Genomic DNA, 24,291 nt, shown 5'->3' with positions numbered 1-24,291 from the left:
TTTAAAGAGATAAACATCAAATATAATATATTAAAACTTATTTTGTATATATTTTAGTATATAATATAATACATAAAAATATTTGTTTATTATTTTAAAGATAATTATAGATATTTTATATGTTAAAATCTATAAATACTATAATACATATAATTACATTAAGATTTTAATTGAATCTTAAAATCCATAAAAACACATCATTCACATCAGATGATAAAAACTGGTGCAACGTAACCAGGAGACAAAAATAGTTCATCTCCAAGTCGGTTTTATGGAAAAAAAAAACTTTATATAAAAAACAGACTAACAATCAGCCAATACGAAAATTTCAATGTCTAGAAAAAGCGGAGGCTCATTATACATACCATCATATATAAAGACATCAACATTTATTGTCTAAGTACTTATAACAAATAAACAATTAAAAAGCATTTCATTGTTTACAGATGCAATAGGCTCATTGAAATGAGTCAAATGACACTGTCAGCACTCAGCCATTTGATGTTAGCTGTCTGACGTCTCATGCCTCGAGCCTCAGCCTTGACCCTCCTACACCACACCTGTGAGAAATGATGAAATACTTCCATCTGTAATTTCCCATCAATCACTAATAACTGTCGTATCAATTTTAAATTTCGATTAAATTCTGCACATTTAACAAATAACAAAAATTTTTTATTTTAAATCCCCATTGCCCATTCCATGAAGAAAAATTTTGTATCCGTCAAATTGGTCGACTTCCAAGTTCCAACCATGAATATAATTCATTCCAATTCTATGAAAATCACAAAACAATTAATCAAACAAACAAAAAAGAAAGAAAGAAATCATGTTGGGCCATTCAACTTACAGTTGGCTATTTACCCAGTTCCTCTGTTCTTCTTCAACCCTCACACCTCCCCCCACCCCTAAATTACAACCACTGAATAATAAGAGCAATCATCCACTAAGGTGTGGCTACAGCTGGAGGAGTCCGTGACTCCATGGAAGGAGTCTGGCCGTCTAATCCCTTTGAATCTTTGACGGTCATCAGACGACTGACGTAAACCATCATCCATCTCCGTCCCATTAATATCCTCTATCATCCACACTACTACCTAAAAATCAGGCCGTTGATCAAGCACAGTCGACACACACCATGGCTATCACAATTGCACCATCTCTTCCTCTGTGTTCTGATATTTCGTTAGCTCCACATCAAACACCTCAACCATCCATTCTTCTCTCTCTCTCACCATTGACTGGATCCACCTAGGCAAATCAATCCCTTCTTCCCTAAACGATGCTTGATTCAGGGCCTTCCTGTCAACAACTCTAGTAACAATACACCGAAGCTATACATCAATACATGTTCGAAACGCCACTTTTTTTCATTTTAATACAAATTAAAAATGAAAAGAGGAATTTCCTTTGTTGTAACAGCTCGAGATTCCATACCGTTCACTAGAGATAAGCGAGAGAAAGAGAAGGAATCCGCTTAAAAAAAAGAAAAAGAAAAAAACATCGTACCATGCAGAAGAGCAAATTAACTTCCGGCGGCATGTAATCGTAGACAAGTAGCTTCTCGTCCTTTGTTTAGTAAAAAGCCCTTAGAGGAATCACAACTCCATCCTCGAGTCTCTTCACTACCATGGTCATCCCTTCCTCTAGAACCGCTTTATATGAAGTACCGATTCTTTCTTTCCCTAAAACTACCAGACAAACTCTCAGCAAATCCTCCAAATCGAAATTATAAGCCCCACCCTCGAAAAACACCAACTTATTTCTCTCGGCTTCCGCCACTCCACCTGCCATATCGTCCTTTAATGGAGAGGTTCCCACCTCTGTAACCACCGACTGCGATCCATCATGATGCATGACTTCGCGATCACTGAGAGGTGGTAGTCATGGGGAAGAGAGAGAGGGATTCATGGGGAAGAAATAGAGAGAGAATTGATGGGAGAAGACTTGAGAGAGAGAGAGAGAATGCATTAGAGAAGGGAGAAATACAAAGGGAGTTGAGAGAAATTGAGAGTGTAGGAAGCTTCTCCTCGGAAGAGGTGAACGAAAAACGATGGGAGGGGCTGGTGAAGGTTAAGAAGTGCCGGGCAGTAACCTCTGAGCGTGCGGAATGGTTGGGAGCATGCAGGGGGCCATTCGCTGTCAAACATCAGGACGCCAGTGCTAGTCGAAGGGATTCATGCGAAAGAGATAGAGGGAGGGGGAGTTGAAAGCAGGAACCAGAGAGCGGAGATGGCTTGCTTGGCAAGCTTGAACACCAGAACAAAGAAAGAGGGGGCAGAGAAAGATAGGAGAGAGAAAAAGTGAAGGTATTCGCACGTTTGGGTTAGTGTCATGATGGGCTGCTCTCGCGTGGGAATCTACTCCCATTTGCTACACGGACATATATAAGATAAATATAAGATAATAATAATAATAATAATAATAATAATATAGGTATTAGGTAATAATTTGTATTTCTGTTTTGCTTTTGTATTGTATATTTGTGTTTCTTTGAATTTTAGGCTTCATTTGGTTTCAATACAATTTTATTTGCACCAGTATAATGCATGAGACTGCAAATGAAAAAAAAAATGCAAATTCTTATTTAATTGTGTTTGGGGTTTTACTTTATTTTGGTTCATGTCTTAATTCAGTTCATTTGTATTGTAATCAAACAAAATAAGTTGCCCATAAGGCTTTTTCAAAAAAAAAAATCAAACAAAATAAGCTAAAACTTAAAAACAAAAATAAATTAGAATTTACATTCAAATCATTTGCACTAGCATGGGTCAATGCAAATTTATTTGCATTGCAACCAAACACAGCCTTATGTGTATAATTATATCTTGGATTAATACTTTTATGTGCAAAATGTGTGATTTGATAGGAATAAATTAATAAAATTAAGATATTACATAACATACACCGGGCTTTAGGCTAGGGCCTGAACTTTGAGCTTATATTAGGCTAGGCTCGAGCTCAGATCTTTATTTTCTATTAATAAGTGGCAAAGCCCAGCCTGATCTGGCTCGTGAAAAGGTCTCATCACACAATATACTTTTCAAACATGTATATTTTAATTATCCAAAATACCTTTAATTAATTTAATTGCTCTTCTACAAATGAACAAATGTCATTGAGATATAGTGCTAAGAGGCCTAATTATTTGAACAAACTAGCGAGGCATCCATGCAATGCACGGGAGGATTATGTAAAAATTCACGATAGTATGTATATGAATGAAGAATAGATATAGATGAATTAATTCAAACTTATCGAAAAAATTTGGCATAATAGGAATAGTACTTCAAAACAATTTGAATGTTTGGGTTGAAGCTATATTGGATTCATAAGTTAATTGTTAAATTTAAAAAAAATTAAATTATAAAGTTTAGACAAATATCTATATAAATATATTAAGTTGAATCGTGTACGAAGAAAAGAATGAGGATGTAAGAAATTGAATCTAATAGTAACTTTTGCCTTTTTTCTTTGAAATTACAAGAATATCACATAAAGATAAACCCCTTATGTAATTGTCTATATATTATTCGAAAATTATATGACTATCACATATAAGACAAACCTTTTAACTTATAATTGCATCTATAGTATTCGAAAATTATAAGACTACCACATATATGACAAACTTTCCAATTTAATTGACTCTAAGGCATTCAAAAATTACAAGAATGTCACATATAAGGCAAATTTACTCTCTTTACAATTATTTACAATTAAAAAATATAGCAATATCATGTATAATTATTTACAATTATGCCATCCTACAAAATAAAATGTCATCCCTATTCTATCTCGCTTAATTCTCTCTCTCTCTCTCTCTCCTCCTATTCTTTATCTCAACTTTTATTTATTCATTTATTTATTTATTATTATTATTATCTAAGCATTTATTTATTTAATAAATTATTTTAAATCAATAAAATAAAAGAGATTTGACATTAAGAGAAATATTTTAATAGACATTTATTTATTTAATTTATTATTATCATCTATGCATTTATTTAGTTAATAAATTATTTATAAATCAGTAAAATAAAGGGGATTTCACATTGAGAGAGAGGTTTTAATAGATATTTATTTATTTATTTTACTATATTATTTTTTAGTATTATATAAGTATTTATTTATTTAATAAAATTAAATAAATTATTTATAAATCAATAAAATAAAATATATTTGGCATTGAGAGAAATATTTTAGTAGATATTTATTTATTTATTTTACTAAATTATTTATTTAGAAATAATTTACTAACAAATTATTCTCTCCCCTTGAGCCCAATATTTAAGTAAGGTTGTCAATAGGTCGAGTCCGACCCAATGAACCTAATGGACCCGAACCAATTGGGCCGATTCTAATTCTAGGAAATGGAACCAACGAGTTGATTCTGTGTCCTGATATAGGGTCCCAAATTACTATCGGTTTAGAATATATATATATATATATATATATATATATATATATATATATATATAATGTATGACATATTAAATAAATAAATTATATATACTATACATATAATATATATAGAATATTTAGTATATATTATACATAAATATTTGTTTTATTTATTATAATCGGGTCTGTCGGGTCACACCCAATTGTCTCGAGAACCGATAAGTTCGATTCCGGTCCAAAAATTACAAACCCCATGGGTCAAATTCGAGTCCTCAACGTTTCATGTTGGGTCAGTTTTGGTTCAAACTGGTTCCGACCCGACCCGACCCGCTGGCAATCCTATATTTAAGGCTATCAATAGGTAGATTTAAGCCTAATATTTATGAGGGGGGCCAAAATGTAAGTGGAATAGGGGGCCATGACTTCCCTGGTCCCCTTGGCTCCACCCCTAAGGTTGGGATTAAACCTATTCACAGGTCACGTCGAGATGTGACATTTGCATTTATATCAATCGAACATATTCAAATCCAAGTTTGAGCATGACCGAACCATCGGGTCTAGATCTTGAGCCCAAGCTCGACCCCCATATAAAGCCCGAAGCTCAACCAAGAAATTGAGAAAAAAAATATTTGTATTCTTTATTTGACAACAAAATTGATTTATTTATATTAAATTGACTTCAAAAGTGAAAATTTTAATTAATTATTTATTGTTTTATTTTATTAAATTAAATATATTATTATCCATAATTTTTATTTATTTAATTCAACATGCAACCAATATTTAGGGTTGTCAATGGGTCGGGTTTGGTTCTGGATAACTTGGACCAATCATGTCTTAATAATAAATGAATAGTTACTTATTTATTTTATTACAATAAATAATTGATTTATTTAATTTTCAAAACTAAGTAAATTATTATCCATATATTTTTGTTTATTTAATTTTCTAAATTATTCAATTAGTTAATAATTTATTTTACTAACAAATTATTTCTCTTTCTCCTCGAGCCTAATAATTTAGGGCTATCAATAGGTTAGGTCTGCATTGGGTAGGGGCATAGCTAGGAATTTTTTATGAGGGGGGCTTAAATCTAAGTGGATTAGGGAGGCAGGGTAATTTAATCAATAGGTTAGGTCTGGGTTAGGCAGGAGAAGAGCTAGGAATTCTGAGGGGTGCCAAAATCTAAGTGGATCGGGGGCTAGAGGGAATAAATATGGATGGCCATTGGAGGGGAACCATTGGCGTAGGGAGTGGGGGAGTGGGAAAATATACATGAAGAGTGGGGACTTATTGGGCCATAGGGGGCCATGGCTCCTTGGGGTCCCCCTATCTCCGCCTCAGGGTTGGGATCAAACCTATTCATAGGCCACGCTGGGCTTTGCCTTTATATCGATGGAACATGTTCAGGCCCAAGCCTGAGCATGACCGGACTATCAGGCCTAGATCTTGAGCCCAATCTCGACCCCCCCCCCCCCATATAAAGCGCAAAGCCCAGTCAAGAAATTGAGAAAAAAAAATTGCATTCTTTATTTGACAACAAATCTGATTTATTTATATTAAATTGACTTCAAAATTGAAAATTTTATTTATTTATTTATTTATTAAATTAAATATATTATTATCCATAAATTTTTACTTATTTTAAGTAAACCCTTTTTTCCTAAAAACTATTAATTAAAAAATTTACCTTTAACAAATTCATTTTTTCCTATACAATAATTTAACTTATGCAAGGCCTTGCAACACAAGGCCCCTCCACTAGTATAACTAACATCAAAATACCTTACATTCCTAAATGTTACTAAAATTTCATCAACCCTTAGCCTGATAAAATATATCAACCCTTAACTTTAAAAGACCCTATTGTCATCAATATTATAATGGACCGAAAGCCATCTCGGTTCCTCTTGATAGCTGTTGTAAATCACAGCAGCAATGTGGCCTTTAACTGCTATAAGGTATAGCAATTATAGATCTTGAAACCACCCTTTATCCCTCATTTTTTTGTACAAATCTGAGTCCATGTTATGCCATAAACCACTCTAAAGTCTAAACTAACCTTCTTTTGTTGTTATTCCCAATGCATTTCAACTTTGCAAGTTCGAGTTTGGAGTTCCTCTTAAAAAAAATGTCCCAACATTCATGCATCACCTAGGACCCACCATGTCTCAAATGTGGATACATAGTTCATGTTTTAACATTTTTTTTGTTGGGAGCAAAAGCATTCTCTACAACTCCCCCTCCCCACCCCCAAGTCCCCTCTCTTACAGTTAAGTTTTATTCATAAGTGAAGGCTTTGGTTTTCTATTAAACATTATGAAAGAATTTGACCTCCAAGATTCACCCCAATTGTCCCCCTTATTCTACCATGAATTAATCATAGCAAAGGCTTAGTCCCAAGATCCTCTATGAGGTCTCGATATTTGACAATTTTGTTATGACTCACACATGGCAGAGTTTCCACCCTAAAGCCCCCTCACCCGGTGTTCTGTTATGATTCATATTGCATTAGAATTAAACCTATATTCAGATATTATTCTAGAACGAAATGTTTATCAAAGGGACAAAACTGGATACATGACTATCATGATAATTCAGTGATGGCAGTGTTATTGGAGATTGATTAATAATGAACCTTGATCAAACTTTGGTAAAGCTCGGAAGGGATTTGACCCCACTTTTGACTTTTACCTTTAACCAAAAACAAAGAGACTTAAGATCATCGATAAAACACTATACATTACGATGGAATACAAAGAAAAAAAAAACACAATAATCAATTATATAATACAACAAACATAATAAAATTGATGGTTGATGGTCTCCAACATATAATAGAAAGATTGACCAGCCCTACAAAACAATGAATGAAAAGGCAAAAAAAAAAAAAGAAAAAAATGATAGCAATTATTGTCAACTGAAAAAAAAAAGTAAATAAGGGATTTATTTTCAAATAAAAGAAAAAGAAGGGCATTTTTGTTATCTTTCACACTGTAAAAAAAAAAGTAAATAGGCCATGTTCGTTTTCCGTGAAGTGAAGGGGGGAAAGTTTGGTCACCCATTGAAATTTACCTGTGTTCGGATTTCAAAATTTTGTGGGACCTGCGGTAAGTTTGATTTACCCGGGAATCACTTCCCCGGGTAAATGATACCCTTGCGAAACTCGGGTAAGTTGATTTCGCGAGTGGATGGTAAGCAGATAAAAATAAGAAATCTCAATATTGCCCCCACAAGATATAAAAGTTCGAGACTCTACCTTTCCGAAAAATCACCTCTGTGTTTCCCTCCTTCACTTCGTTCTACTTCTCTGAAAATCAGCTTCTACGTTTCTCCTCCACTCCTTTCTTCTTCTATGCCATTAATTCTTTCAGACAGAAAATGCTGAGTTCTTCTATTGCTGATGCGTGTCTTTGAGTTCTGCTTCTCTGTGTATCTCTGCGTATCTCTGAGTTCTGCTTCTCTGCCTTTCTCCTCCGAAAATTACCTATGCATATCTCTGCATTTCTCCTCCGAAAATCACCTCTGCGTATCTCGGAGTTCTGCTTCTCTGCCTTCGCTGCTGCTATATCAACTCATCGCAAATGCTGAAGAGTTGTCGTCGCTGTCCTCCCTCTGTTGCCGGCACCATTGATCATCTCAGTTGTTGTCGCCGCTCCATCTAGTTTCCGTCGCTGTTCATTTTTTCCTCCATTTAAACAGTAAGAATCACTATTTCACTTGTCGTTGATCCACCATTCCTCTGTAATGCATCTTATTTTTTTTTCATCTTATTCAAAAAATGCTGCTTCTCATCTTATTGTTTCTCTTTTATTATTATTTCATTGATTTCCTTTTTTTTATTTTGATTTTTTGTTTCCAGACTTCTTGGATCTAGTATTTTGGTTTTTTAGATCAACAGTGATACCTAGAGTTTTCAGAATCAGAACAGAAACAATTCTTATTGTAGAAGATCTACTCGGTGAATCACTGTAAGTAGTTGATTAATTTTGAATTTCTAGATAACATTGTCTTGTTTTCTATTTCATGAATTTGTTAGGCACTAGAGGAAGATGTTAGGCACTAAAAACATGTTAAAAGATCATATTGAGAACATTTGGTGGCTGAATATTGTTAGGTACTAGAGGAAGAACAATGCAGGACTGAAAATCTGCACGGAGCTCATTAATTGTTTCTTCGGAAGCTTCAAGCAAGCCTTTGGTGTCTGAATCTGAAGCCCTTGAATTAAATGATAAAAGATCATATTTAGACCTGTTCATGGGTCGGGCCGGGCCGGGCTTTTACTGTGTATTAACAAATTTTTTTAAGGCCCGAGCCCGAGCCCGAGCCCGGCCCGACTATCGGGCCTACAATTTGGGCCCGAGCCCGGCCCTCATAAAAAGCCCGAAGCCCGAGCCTGGGCCCGGGCCCGAAATTTAGCCTATATTATTATTATTATTAATGTTGAAGCAGCTGAATAAAGAGAGAGATAGATTGAAATTATCAAGAAATGAATAATATATATATATATATATATATATTAAATTATAAATATATATTTTAATAAATATTATATTATTTATATATTTTATATAATATATAAAATACATATTATATATTTTATAAAATATATAATACTGAATTGGGTCAGGTCGGGCTCGGGCTGGGCTTTTTTGACAAATTCCGAGCCCGGCCCGAAACACGGTCGGGCTTACTGTGTTAAGCCCGAGGTCAGGCCCGCGGGCCTAATTATATGACCAAGCCTGGCCAGGGTGCGGGCCAGGCCGGGCCGTTGGGCTACCCGGCCCATGAACAGGTCTAATCATATTGAGAATTATCAGAAATAAGAGATACACCACGAGGCAAACTACTTTGTGAACTAGTTGAATCTTTTATTTGAGTTGGATCATATGCATTGCCACTCAAGTTAGTTGTTTCCAGGGGATTTCTTTGTAGTTTCTATTGGCTTAAGCATGAGTGGTTTTATTTTTAACTCAAATCAGGTTTGGATGTTACTATATTTACATCATGTTGATGCTTATTTGTTGCTGAATATGATAAAAAGGACATATATGGATTGAGGTAGTAAGAAATGATTTAATAGTCCATATTTTTTTATGAAGGGTGATTTGGTCCGACCAAATAAAAAGGGGACATGTGAACACGAATTGACTAAGAGATGACAATTCAGCATGGCATACCTAGTTTGCAACAATTGAGTTCAGGTATTTTGGCACCTCGGCACAAGGAACGCCTCGGCTTGAGGCTCATCTCGGCGTAGGGTCACCTCGGCACTAGTCTCACTTTGGCATCGAGGCCCCTTGGTATTCAATCCAGTTTGAAATTAAAAGACCGAAGTATCGGCTTGGGACCACAACTCGAATTGCCACAAACTGACTCCCATGTAACAAACCCCAGAGGTCTCTCCAACGGATCCTGAATCTCTCGGGATCATGATGAGTTAACAGATCCCGACCTTTTCGGGATTGCGATGAGGACTTACCCTGACTCCGTCAGAATCGGAAGTGGAACGAGATAAGCCTTACCTGTATACTGCTCCTTAGGAAGCGGAGCAAACTCTATCTCCACACCCCGGATATCCCGGAGATCTTTCGTGTGCCCCATGACTACTCCAGTATATAAAGGCACCAACCCCAATGGCGCAAGGTATGCATGATTTTACAGCTCTCTAGCACTCTAAGCTCTCAAAGCTCTTCAGCTCGCATCAAATTACTAACTTAAGCATCGGAGCGACCTCGCCGGGTTAGCCACCCCGGGTTCTTTGATCCTTTCTTGTAGATTCACTTAGCTCGCCATCCAACTGGAAGCTAGATCATCCTCCAACAGGGAGCAACAGGGAGCAGTCATATTGTGCTACATCAATTGGCGTCGTCTGTGGGAAGACGATCAAAAAGCCTTGTTCACAATCAACAACTTCTCATTGAAATCAATGGCCTCTTTCAGTCATGTTGGACAGAGAAGTGAGATGAATGTCTCTGGGGGGAAACCTCAGCTTCCTTTAGTGTACATTGGCCAGTTCACCATACCGCTTACTGCGACTGGGGTCCCAACACTGACCATGCCACAAAACACCACACAGGTGAACGCCCCACTCCCTCTAGTGGTAGGCGCAACCTTCGCTGAGCCATTTGTGGTTCCCCCAGAGTTGGACAATCTCAGTTTGATAACTTGGTGCACTGCGTGCGGGCCCATCCAGGTCCAAATGTAGCAGTTTCATCAGTACCAGCAGTATATGTTCTACCAGCACTACCAGCAACAGTTCCCTCCACTGCCATAGAGCCAGCAGCCGGTTCCACCAAGGCACCCAGGGACCCAGCAGAACCAGAACCGACCTTGCGTGAACCAGGACATCACTCGATCTCCCCACTGAGGCAAGGAGACTTCCTAAGTCCCAGTTCCTCCCAGGAGTCAAGTCTCACCTCGCAGGAAGAAAGACAGTCAGATCACTCCACCTGCTTCACAAGGCAACCTCGGAAACAGGTCCGGTGACACTCAACCCAACCGGGCCATTCTTCCTCGGCATTCACGTCAAGAAGGATCACTCGCAGGAAACCGGTTCGGGGTTCTGGGTGCGAACTCAAGGCAAGGCCCCTCTGTCCACGATAGTCAGCCCCAGAACCCCACAAGGAACCAAGAGCTATCTCGCAGCAGAATAGTACCAGAGCATGCTAAGGTTAGCAGCACCAATGCAGAGCCATCAAAGAAGCAGCAACGGATGCGTCGCAAGGCACGTTGAACTTTAGTACAGAACAACCAGCTTGCGAGATCGAACCAACAAGAATAGATGAAAGGTAAAGAGGAAGTGAGCTCGGTAGCTACAAAGACCGCTCCTCTACTCTTCGGGTCGTCCCTTCTGTCTTCCGAACTCTGGGCGACCCCGATGCCCAAGGACTTCAAGATGCCTCCCCTAGATAAGTATGACGGATCTTTTGATCCTAATGATCACATGGATTCCTTCCAGTCTTAGATGCACCTAGCTGAGGCTGACGAATCCTGCATGTGCGTAGCTTTCTCCACCACCTTCAAGGGAGTAGTTCGGACTTGGTACCGAAACCTTGCGCCAGGATCAATCAAGAGCTGGGCGTAGTTCGTGGAATTATTTACCTCGCACTTCATCACCAGTAAGAAGTGCCTGAAGTCACAAGAGAGTCTGATTAACGTAGTTCAAAGAGAAGGGGAGTCCATCAGAAGCTACATCAAGCGGTTCAACGACACCTACTTGCAGATCCCTGACCTAGACCCAGCGGTGAGACTCATGGCCAATAAACCGAAAGACATAATAGAATTCCTCAAGCTCGCTGACCAGTTCATCGGAACTGAGGAAGAGATGATTCAGAAGATAGAAAATCCAACAGAGAAAAAAAGAGATGGTGACAACACAAGTAATGACAGGAATAAAAGAAGAAAGAGTAAGTTCCTGACTAGGGGAGGAAACAAGTCTGGGAGCCAATCTCTTTCGTGATCTCGCAAGTCAGGTCAGCGCTCCAGGACCCCACCTGTTGAAAGGACGAACTACACACCCCTCAACGCTAAGCGAGGAGAAATCTTGATGGCTATCAAAGACTCCTCCTTTGTCAAGTGGCCTCCTAGGTTGAGGGGAGATCCCGCCACCAAAAACAAAAATGTCTACTGTCACTTCCACAGAGACCACAAACACAGTACAGAGAACTATAGGAACCTCCACGATGAGATTGAGGAGCTCATCCGTCGCGGGTATTTGAAAATTTTCGTACAGAGAGAAGAAAGAAGCCAGACAGATCGACAAACAGACCGACAGAAGAACCAAAGAAGGAGTGCCCCCGAATCTAGCAATAGACAGAACGAGCAGCCGCCACGGCAACTACCCGAGGAGAGATTGATCCACGGGGTAATCAATATGATTACTGGCGGGTCCATCATCGCAGGGTGCACTTCAGCAGCCGAATGAACCTCAGTCCGTGAACTAGAAAGCGAGGAGCAGAACCCGCCAAAACGACCCCGACTTGAAGACCCTATTTACTTCATGGAGGACAATGCGCGCGGGATCCAATATCCTCAAGATGATGCCCTAGTGATAAAGCTGAGGTTGAATGACTTCGAAGTCAAGCGCATCTTGGTGGATTCGGATAGCTCGACGGACATATTATTCAAGGACACATTCGACAATAGGGCTGTTCATGGGTCGGGTTGGGTCGGTTTACTGAGGTTTTTCCAACCGACCAGACCTGATCAGGTTACCTGAGATGGAAACTGAAACCGACCCAGTGTTAAGCAAAACCGACCTGGTCGGTTTGAGTCAGGTTGGGTCGGTTTCGGTCGATTTCGGCTCTAAGTTCATCCATGCCCCCCATGGCCCCCTAGTTTTCTGAAAATATATTTAAAACTGAAATATGTATTTTAGAAATATATATATATATATATATATATATATATATATATATATATAAACAAAAATGTACATAGAAATATATTGGAATATATATTTTCTAGAAATATATATCTTACATATTTCATAATATATATTTTTTAGATATAGATATTGGAATATATATTTTCAGATATTTCAGTTTTTAGTTAAGTAGGAACTAAGTCAGTTCGGTTCGGGTTGGTTTCGGTTTTCACACAAGAAAACCAAAACCGACCCGAACCATCGGTTTATGAATTTGTACAACCCGAAACCGACCGGTGCTGATGAAAACCCGACCGACTCGGGTTGGATCGGTCTGGGTTGATCGGTTTGGGGTTTCTTATGAACAGCCCTATTCGACAAGTTGCAGCTCCAGGAAAGCGACCTAAAGTTGATAGATACTCCCTTGGTAGGGTTCAGCGGCGAGGAGGTCAGACCTCTAGGACAAGTTTCAATACCCGTAGAGGTCGACACGTGGCTGAATATTGTGAGGTTCGAGCACACATTTCTTGTAGTCACAACTCCTCTTCCTATAATGCCATAGTAGGTCGGCCCATTACGCACGCCCTACATGCGGTAGTATCCACCTACTACCTGGCAATGAAGTTCTCAACGGACTACGGAGTAGGATTTGTGCGAGGTAACCATCTCAAATCTCGCAAATGCTACGTAGCTGCCCTCAAGGGGAAAGCCAAGCTAGCGGCTGACATCAAGCTCGAGCGACCAACGGAGTATGCCGACGAGTGAGCTACACCAACAGAAGAGACGGTCCACATCCCAGTCTCAACCGATGACCCAGCTAAGACTCTCTAGATCGGCGCTTCGATCGAGGAGCCACTTCGCTCGCAGCTGGTAAGCTTTTTACTTCAAAATTTAGATATATTTGCTTGGTCCGCGGAAGAAATGCCTGGAATAGATTCTAAAATTTTAACTCACAAGCTAAATATCGATCCCTAGTCAGGCCGGTAAGACATAAAAGCGCAACCTCGCCCCAAAACGCTGGAGGATAGTCGATGAAGAGGTCGGGAAGATCTTAGCGCCAAACTTCATCAGGGAAGTCCATTACCTGAGTTGGGTAGCTAACCCAGTTATGGTAAAAAAGGCCAACAGTAAATGGCGCATGTGCGTCAATTATATCGACCTGAATAGTGCCTGCCCAAAAGATTGCTTCCCGCTGCCCAAGATCAATTGCCTAGTGGACGTGACTTCAGGGCATGAGTTGTTGAGATTTTTGGATGTATACTCTGGTTACAACCAGATCAGGATGGACCCCGCTGATGAAGAAAAGACGACATTTATAACTGAGCTCGGGTTGTATTGCTACAAGGTCATGCCCTTCGGATTAAAAAATGTTGGGGCAACCTTTCAAAGACTTGTAAACAAAATTTTTGAGTCGTTAATCGGCAATAAAGTTGAGTGTTATGTAGTTGACATGGTCGTGAAGACCCAATTTTCAAAATTTTTGTTAGGCGATTTGCAAAGTGTTTTTGAAAATTTGCGTAAGTATAATATGAAATTAAATCCCAACAAGTGTGTCTTCAAGGTCACCTTGGGTAAATTTTTGGGCTACATAGTCAACCGACGTAGCATTGAAGCCAACTCGGAAAAAATAAAGGCCATCTTAGATATGAGACCACCCCGCAAATTAAAAGAGGTTCAGAGGCTGAATGGCCGGATAGCCGCTCTGAGCCGTCTCATGTCCAAATTGGCAGATCGCTGCCTATCTTTTTTTAAAGCTATAAAAAAGAGTAAAGACTTCAAGTGGACTGCAGAGTGTCAACTCGCCTTCGACGAGCTAAAAAGATACTTAGCTAGTACCCCGATTTTGACCCGACTCGAGGAAGGGGATATTTTAAAGCTGTACCTTTCCGCAAGTGACGAGGTGGTCAGCTCGGTACTGATAAAAGAGGTAGATCGGGTCCAACAACCCATCTACTATGTTAGCAAAGTTTTGCAAGATGTTGAAACAAGGTACCTAGAGATCGAGAAACTGACGTACGCGCTAGTCATAGCAGCTCGCAAGTTTCGTCCGTACTTCCAAGCCCACACTATCATCGTCCTCACCAACAAGCCTCTGAGACAAATCCTGCTCAAGCCCAAAGTGTTTGGCAGATTGACGAAGTGGGCTATCGAACTCAACGAGTACGACATCCGGTATGAACCTCGGACGGAAATTAAAGCCCAAGCCTTGGCCGATTTTTTGGCAGAGTGTACGTTTAGTACCGCAACTCCCGAGATGGCCGAGCTCGAGAACACGGTGGAAGCTTCAACCAGTGTGGCACCAATCCCGGTTAGAGATGGTCCAACCTGGGATGAGGAGCCCTGGATCCACCACGTTGACGGCTCATCCAACCAACAAGGAAGCGGTGCGGGAATAATTCTGTATGGTCCAAGCAAGGTGAAACTGGAATACACACTTCGGTTCAGGTTCCCAGCATCGAACAATGAAGCAGAGTATGAAGCATTGGTTGTCGAGCTCACTCTAGCAAAGGAAGTAAAAGCTAAGCACCTCGTCATATGTAGCAACTCTCAGCTTGTGGTCAACCAAGTCAGCGACGAGTATGAAGCCCGTGACCCCACCATGGCTGCCTATTTGGCCAAAGTCAGGGAGATCCTGTGCGGCTTCATCTCTTATTTCATCAGACAGATCCCAAGATCTGAGAACGTTGAGGCCAATGCCTTGTCCCGATTAGCCAACACAAGCAGCAACACCATGCAGATCGTGTACGTAGAGGACTTACCCCGACCTAGCATTCTCGGGGGGGAGGAGAGGTTGCCCCTGTTGTACAAGCAGAGCCGAGCTGGATTGATCCACTCATGAGTTATTTGCTTCACGGGACCCTTCCTATAGAACGCAATGCGGCCCGAAGGGTAGAGCGTTAGTCGGCTAAGTACGTCATTATAGACAGACAGCTGTACAGGAGATCCTTCACGCTCCCCTACTTGCGTTGTTTGCGAACCTCAGATGCCGAGTTTGTTCTCCGCGACACCCATGAAGGTTTGTGCGACGGACACTTGGGGGGTAGGGCTCTCGCCCAAAAGGCATTTCGACAGGGCTACTATTGGCCCATGATGAAGCCTGACGCACTCGAGCTCGTCAAGAAATGCGATAAGTGTCAAAGGCACGCTAACATCCACCACCAACCTGTTGTTGACCTGAAATACCTCACCAGCCCGTGACCCTTCGCACAGTGGGGAATTGACATACTAGGCCCATTCCCGCCAGCGACCGGACACAGGAAGTTTCTGGTCGTGGTAGTAGACTATTTCACGAAGTGGGTGGAAGTTGAACCTCTAACAACAATCATAGCCCGCAATGTATAAAACATCTTTTGGAAGAACATAGTGTGTCGCTTTGGGCTACCTCGGGTACTCATCTCCGAAAATGGGAAGCAGTTCGAAGATATAAAATTTCAAAATTGGTGTGCTGAAATGGGAATTCAGTAGAATTTCACCTCGGTGGCACACCCCTAGGAAAACGGGCAAGCGAAAGTCACCAACAGAGCTATACTTCGTGGACTGAAACCCACCTAACTCAAGCCAAAGGATTGTGGGTAGACGAATTGCCCAATGTGCTCTGGGCCTATCGGAGACTGACACAGGTGAGACTCCCTTCAACCTCACTTATGGCACAGAAGTGGTGATCCCTATAGAGATCGAGGTGCTTACACTACGCTTGGAGGCCTACGATGAAGAAACGAATGATGACGAGCTCTATACTAACCTAGACCTAGTGGAAGAAGTACGAGACCTAGCATACATTCGGACTGCAGCTTACCAACAGAGAGTAGCTCGGTACTATAACGCCCGGGTCAAGAAGCGACACTTCCGCGTTTGCGACATGGTTCTTCGGAAGGTTATGGTACCTGAGTCCGGTGTCGGTAAGCTCGGACTGAATTGGGAAGGTCTGTACCGAGTAAGACAGGTATATGGGGAAGGTACGTATGAGCTTGAGACTCTGGAAGGGAAGCAAGTACCTCGAGCGTGGAACATCAGCAACCTAAGAAGATACTACTTGTAATCACCGAACTGGAGAGAGGGCTGCGAGTCACTCCTAGGGGCCCAAGGGCCATGATGCCCATGATGCCGAGCTGATATAAGACCTCGGCACTATGATAAGTCCTAGTCACCTCTTCGACATAGGCAAACAAGTCCTAGTCGCCTCTTCGGCATAGGCAGACAAGTCCTAGTCGCCTCTTCGGCATGGGCAGACAAGTCCTAGTCGCCTCTTCGGCATAGGCAAATCAGTTTTCATGCCCAAGGCATAGACAACTCGAGTACAAACCCTACGACGTCTAGCCCACCTCGGCATATAGCAATAGGTACCCGGAGTCTAGCTTGTTAGCTCGACAATTCGGGGTAACCAACACTTAGAAAAAATCTATTTCAGTTATCCCTACTTGTAGTCCAGCTTGTTAGCTTGACAATTCGGGGCAACCAACGCTGACAAATTTTTGCTCCTATGTGGTTTAGTTCGCCAGTTCGGGAGTTACTTACACTTAGAAAGTTTTCGCATAGAAATAGTCAAAATTCTTGCATTTCATTGATATAAAATTTTGAATACAGAAAAAAAACTTTCACTATGAACCAAGCTTGGAGGCTCGGGGTATACATCATAAAGACCCAAGAGAAGACAAGACTCATGTATTCGAACTACCGGGCAGGTCAGTCTCCATGCGATCTTCCTCCGCGTCCTTTCGACCTGATAGGCCTACCTCGGGGACTTCATCGTCGCTTTCCTCTTCGGAGTAGTCAGGTTCTTCGTTCACTACCTTCGCCACCTCGGGAGTAAGGTCAAACATAGAAACAACTCCGAGGTCCAATTCGGGAAACTTTTGTCGCATCTGATATTTACATAGCTAGAAGCCGGACCAGTAAGAGCTCGATGCGTACTCGACCTGGAGATTGTGAAACTCCGGAGACTCCTTGAATCTTTCGATGGCGCGCTCTTTTTCTTCAGCTCGTGCCTCTTGAATAGCAGTCTCAAAGATCTTGGTGCGCTCTTTGATCATTGCTTCAAGGTTCTCGTTCTCGCGTTGAAGCTTCTTCTTCTCCTTAATCCATACCAGGATCAACTCCTGTTGACTCCGATCTCCCTTCTTAGCTTGAAGAACCTCACCCCGAGCTATGTCCAACTCGCGGTAAAGTTTTCGTTCATTCTCCTCGACTTCCCGAGCTTGCTTCAGGCGGACCTCGGACTGGTAGACCAACGAGTGAATGGCAGAGTTCACCTAGCAAAAGGAAGCAAAGGTAAGTACACTTAAAAAGCAGACAAGGAAATGAAGTATGAAGTTAGAATACTCACCACCATACAATAGTTGGCAGCTCGGCCTCCAAGCTGGCTTGTAGGCATGTCAGCCCACTCCGCGACGTCGGCAGGAAATACGACGTCCTTACTGTTGAGGAGCCCGATGAGAGGCTGGGGACGGACCTCCTCCTTCGGAAGCTCGGCAGAGATCGGCTCCGGCGTAGCGACCTCGGGCGGGACGGGGGCAGAGGGACCGGCCTCCCGGCGAACCTTCTTCGAGGCCTTCCTCTTCTTCCCTCTCTGGAAGCTCTTCAAAAGGTTCTCTGCATCGACCTCCGGCATGGCTACTGCAAGAGAAAAAGAAAAGGTTAGTCACGAACTAAAGAAAATTCAAAGTAAATAAGTACCGAGGTGGAGGCCTACCAAGAGGGCTCAATCCAGCTTGCACAAGTTTCTCCTCGGCCAAGAAATCTTTCATCTCCAAGCCGAGGTCCCTCCAGGAGTTAACGACCACCCTAGTTTCTGCATCTAGCCTCACCTCGGGGTCTTTGATAGCCACCCGCCAGTGAGTCGGGAAGGGCCATCCCTCAGGGTTCCAGACAAGTATCTCCTTTTCCAGGTCGGTACTTTGTTCGGGCTGCCAAACAGGATTTTGAACCCAGGCTGAGGAGAGATGTAGTAACTATGTCGGACGTCCCCACACAGGCAAGCGGAGTTCTTTTTGATTGAGCAGATTGAACTAAAAACGTCTAAGGACAAAGGTCGGTTGTACTCGTGGAACAGGGGGATCGTGCGTACTATAGTTTGGATGGAGTTCGGGTGTAGTTGGTCGATGGTGATGTCAAAAAACTTGATTATTTCTATAATGAATGGGTGGAGCGGGAAGCGCAGCCCAGCCACAAGCTGCTCTTTGAAAACTGCGAGCTCATGGTAACCATGAACCCAAGGGTACCGACCTAAAGGAATACTAAAAACTAGGTTGTCAGGAAGACGATAACGAGCTACCATGGACAATAGCCTGTCTGAGGTCATAGTAGAAGGCCCGAAGTCATCCGGATCCTGACCCCGAGAAGAAGATGGGACCCCCTCTCTGGAGGTCGGTCCCTCCTCCTGAGCTGCAAGCTCCTTAGGCCGAGATGGCCCAACTTCGGGTAAAGAGGTTTCTTCTAAAGGTTGAAGGGGGGAACTACCTAGCGAGGAGCTGACCTCGCCAGCGAGAACCGAGGACTGCACCTTGGCACCCTCAAGCTCACTAGAGTCGCCAAGGAGTCTATCTATGCTAGCACTAGACATATTGAAATAGGAACAGGAAAAGAGAACAAACTAAGGAAGAAAAGACAACTCACCAAAAAAGAAAACGACCTTGGAATACAAAGGAAGAAGTGGCGAGCTGAAGGACTCCAACGTGACCTCGGGAGAGCTCAATCACAGGATTTTTGGCAAAGAAGAGGGGCCCCTCGGCCCCCTATTTATAGTTCACCGTGAGGCGATCAACGGCTGAGACCTGCTCAATCCAATGGCTCTCATGAAAATCGGCTACACGACACCCGAGGACAAAATTGGTTGAGCGCGCTTTTTGACGTTCGCGGAGTCTATAAATAGTGACATCCGCGCGTACCTGGGACACGATCTGGGTCATTTGGTGGTTGAGCCAGACAATTGAACAGGACCGACCATAGCGGTTCGCTCTTCAAGATGTCAGACCCCGCGCCAATTCCACCTAGATCGTCCGTGAACTCCTCGCACCGGGTTAGGACCCTTGGCACGAGGAGTGGGGGGCAATTGATGAAGGGTGATTTGGCCCAACCTAGCAAAAAGGGGATACATGGACACAAACTGATTAAGAGATGACAACTCAGCATGGCATACCTAGTTCGCAACGATTGAGCTCGGGTATTCAGGCACCTCGGCATAAGCCGCCTCGGCTTGAGGCTCACCTCGGCGCAGGGCCACCTCGGCACTAGTCTCACTTTGGCATCGAGGTGCCTCGGTATTCAATCCAGTTCGGAACTAAAAGACCGATGTACCGGCTCGGGACTACAACTTGAATCCCCACGAATTGACTCCTGCGTAACAAACCCCAGAGGTCTCTCCAACGGATCCCGAATCTCTCGGGATCATGATGAGTTAACAGATCCTGACCTTTTCGAGATTGCGATGAGGACTTACCCTGACTCCACCGGAATCGGAAGTGGAACGAGATAAGCCTTACCTGTATATTGCTCCTTAGGAAGCGTAGCGAACTCTATCTCCACACCCCGGATATCCCGGAGCTCTTTCGTGTGCCCCACAACTACTACAATATATAAAGGCACCAACCCCAATGGCGCAAGGTACGCATGATTTTTCCGCTCTCTAGCTCTCTAAGCTCTCTAAGCTCTTCAACTCGCATCAGATTACTAACTTAAGCATCAGAGCGACCTCGCCGGGTTAGCCACCCCGGATTCTCTTATCCCTTCTTGCAGATTCACTTATCTCGCCATCCAACTAGAAGCCAGATCATCCTCCAACAGGGAACAGTCAAATCGCGCTACATTATTTTTATAATGGATATGGCACTGAATAGAATGGTGCGGCAGAACAGGATTCATGTAGTTGACTGGCCCAACCTCATATAGTTGGGACAAAGCTTAGATGATGACAATGATGATAATAGCCACCCATGGTATGCAGTTGTCCTAAGTTTTAATTTGCTAAAAAAATACCATGGGACTTACTGCTTTAGGGGTCCAAAAATATCTGGTAAAACTTATAAGATAACAAAAGGTAAGAGTTGACATATCTCAAATGTTCTATCATTTTGGGGATTGCCTTTTCTAAGAAAAGGTAAGAGTTATATTATATCTAGAAAGCAAAAAAAATATACAAAATATGGAGAAGCAGTTTCATGTATGGGAATGGAGATATTGGTCCATAAAAAAAAAAAAAAAAAAAAAAAAACTACTGATTTCTGAAGTAGGGAGACCATCTTCTATGGCATTCAGACTAGTAGAGGCAGAGCACTATGCAAAAATGGATCTTCATGCTCATGGTGTGGTCAAGTTAAATTTTGATAGTTGATCCATCAGCAAGCCTGTCGAGAATGAAGACAATGTTTGTTGATAGTAGCAATACGTTTTAGGTGCTACCTTCTTCTTACCTGGTTCATATATAGCAGAAATTACCATCTCAAGTCTGAACTGGAGAAATTAATTTCCAACTGCTAAGAGTAGACTCAAAGTTGAGGTCATTTCATGGTTTCAGGAAATTATTGAAATGATTCCATTTCACATCAATTAAACATGCCATAAGGCTCAGTTTGGAAAGAGTGTACAATTGCAATATGTACAGTTTAAAAATAAGGTTTATAAATAACATTTATTGCACATGCAGTTCACTAAACATATTTGTATCTGCGTTCTTTTCAAATGGAGCCTAAGGAACCAAAATTTTTCACTATTAGTAAGGATTCATTTTGGTTGGCAGTCGGAAATCGGAATTATTAAAATAATTAGTATTTAATAATTCATAGATGTGTCCATGAATCTTTGGTTTTTCATCTTGCCAAGTCAGATTCCTGAACATGTTGGATTCTGATTCTTGTGAACTATGTCCATGCAACATTGCTTTGTAGTTTTTGGGAAGGCTTGCTGCTTGTATCTCTTTCTTTCAACTAAAGAAGTTTCCATTATCAATCAAAAGTTAAACTGGGGACCATCCCGTATCAGATTCATGTTGAAGTTGATTAGTTTTATTTCCATTTATATAGTTAGAACAAGCATGGGATTCAAAATATGCTTTCACTGCAAACTTTTTTTTTTGCAATTCCACTCTAGGGCCTTATCCTCTTAATTAATGGATTGTAAGTCCCCAGTTCAGTTTCTGCTACTACAATCACTCTCCTTGTTGGCCTTCCCCTATCTCTTTTAAATTCATTCACTTGAATAGTGATATGTTTATCTTCTATAAATTGGTTCCTTTTCTATATTTCTAGCCTTTCAAATAAAAAAGATACACTTACAATTGAGTGTATCCTTAGGAACCCAGTATGTAACAACCTCAATAAAATTTAACAATGTTCAATATAAAAATGTAGCATTCTCTTTCTTTTATTATGTACTTAAATTCATTCATGCCCCAAGGTATCATTCTCTGTGATGCTCCTCCCTGGCACAAAATCACCATTCTCCCTTAAAATAACTTTGTCAAAATATATACATAAGCAAAACCCAATATATATATATCCAACATTCTGAAGAAATTTGTAGTTTTGTACATGCATTTATAGAGACTAACAGGTCTAACTTCCCCAAAAAAGTCTCTAGCTTATTATCATCTTCTTCAGGAATGGCCATAATTATCATCAGCACCTCATGGTGCTATACCAAACAACTTAACAAGCAATTCATGGGGAAATGAATGTAGTAGCAGCTCGCACGAGATTCCTCATGATTTAGGCATTAGACAATTCTCACAGTCTGTTGACGGTCAGTTCTCCGGTGAGCTTGAATTTTCTCAGCAAGGAAGCAGGCAATACATGGAACTTGGGAGCTCAAGGGTGTATGATTCTTCTAATAATCAGATGCACTGGTCTCTTTAAATGGACTCACTTAGAGCTTAATAGGTTTATGCTATGCACTTGCCTTTTTTCCCCAGTTTTGCTTGGACCTCTTTTTTGAGTTTCAATTCATGGCTTTTGACCTTGAAAATAAGTTCTGGTTTTGCTCAGATTTAAGTTGCAGTTCTACTCCTTTAGTAGCTTATTGGGTATGCTGGTATTAATTAGGAAGAGCAAGAGCTCTTTTAATTAGTTTGTTTTAAATTTGAAATCCAGATATTTAACTTGGCCTTGGAATATCAATGGAGCATTCACTTTTCAGGTAATGCAAGCAGCTAGCAAACTTGGTATCTCAATTACTGTCAATAAAGTAGGAAGTGATTCCCCAAACACTGGAGCTCCTACTACTGTCTCTCCAATTGATGGGTCTAAAGAATGGAAACCAACATTTACTTTGAACGAAGATGGGCTCCTTCATCAGTTACGTGCTGCTCTTGTGCAGTCTCTTGATATTGCTGCATGGCAGTTGCTCATACACTGTTATTATCCTCTTTTGAAGGAATCTACTTGAAGAATTATGAATATCTGGGGAGTGGGGAGGTTTATGACAAAGTGAACAAGAAATGGACTCTTGAGCTTCCAACAGATTCTCACTTGCTAGTATATCTTTTTTTATTTTGGTAGGATGAGGTGGGGTATCTCTGTTAATAACACTTCACTTCTTTCATTACAGGAAGTAGCAGAGAAACTTATGTTGCCAAGTGCTTCGGGTCCTCACATTATTCTTTTCTTCATTTGTTGTATATGCCCATTTTAAACTCTCCTCCGCTATTTGTTATTTGTGAAAATTCAATGGTTCATTAAATAACCAGAACTAGTTTGATTTTCATAAAGAAAACCAGAAATTATGACAACAGTCTTAAATGCCCAAAATAATGGCAGATGGTGTTTTCTTCTATCGTTCTAGAGGAAAAACTTGAATTAGGCTCAAATTGGGTTTAAAAGAAGAGGCAGCATGGTTTATTTCCAAAAATTTTAGGGGCATTTAAGACTTTGTGACATGGTTTTCAAATCCATGTCCAAAGGGTAAAATTGGAAAGAGATGAAAAAAATAATAATTTACCCAGGAAAGTGGGTGTTGCAAAAGAACATGGGATTTCATTTACTTAGGTAAATCAAACAAAAAAAAGAACATGGGGTAAATGCACTACTCAAGTAACACTCTTACCTAGGTAAATGTGTTTCCGAAAAAAGAACATGGCCTTAATGTAAAATGAGAAATCCAATTTCCCTTGAAATTCCTTAGTTACTTCCCATGAAACTTATTCTTCTCTCTTATAACTTTTACCATGACTAACCAGAACCAAATGATTTTTTTTTCTTCACTTGGAAGGCATCCTAAGTCATTCTCTTTACTCCATTTTCAAGAAACAGATAAATACACCCTTGTAAAAATGATGGATTTAATTGAACAAGGTGCATATGGTACTTTTTGAAGCAAAAGAAATAGTACTAAAATTAATGGATAAAAAGAACAATGGTCTTGGCCTCGATGTATAAATCCGACAAACCTTTTTGATCTGTATAGCTATTTTGAATATGCAAACATATCATAGATATGCATATCTAAGAATATTCTAGCTCATATAGAAAGTTCAAAATTAGAAAATTAAACATGATCATCTTGGACACATGATTGGGAGATTGAAGAGAAGT

The 24,291-nt window shown here is 41.0% G+C and overlaps 1 long non-coding RNA gene across 1 annotated transcript; it reads left to right on the top strand.

Moving 5' to 3' along the window:
* The first annotated feature begins 7,660 nt into the window (after nt 1-7,660).
* LOC104605906 (uncharacterized) lies at nt 7,661-23,596 on the top strand. The gene is made up of 3 exons (XR_016078812.1): nt 7,661-8,105; nt 8,267-8,375; nt 22,898-23,596. It is a non-coding gene; the product is annotated as an uncharacterized LOC104605906 (long non-coding RNA).
* The last annotated feature ends 695 nt before the right edge of the window (nt 23,597-24,291 follow it).

The sequence above is a fragment of the Nelumbo nucifera genome, chromosome 1, assembly GCF_055504915.1.
Source record: "Nelumbo nucifera cultivar China Antique chromosome 1, China Antique-T2T, whole genome shotgun sequence".
NCBI classification, from domain to species: domain Eukaryota; kingdom Viridiplantae; phylum Streptophyta; class Magnoliopsida; order Proteales; family Nelumbonaceae; genus Nelumbo; species Nelumbo nucifera.
The sequence above is the reverse complement of the archived record's forward strand: the minus strand, read 5'-3'. Positions and strand labels throughout refer to the sequence as shown.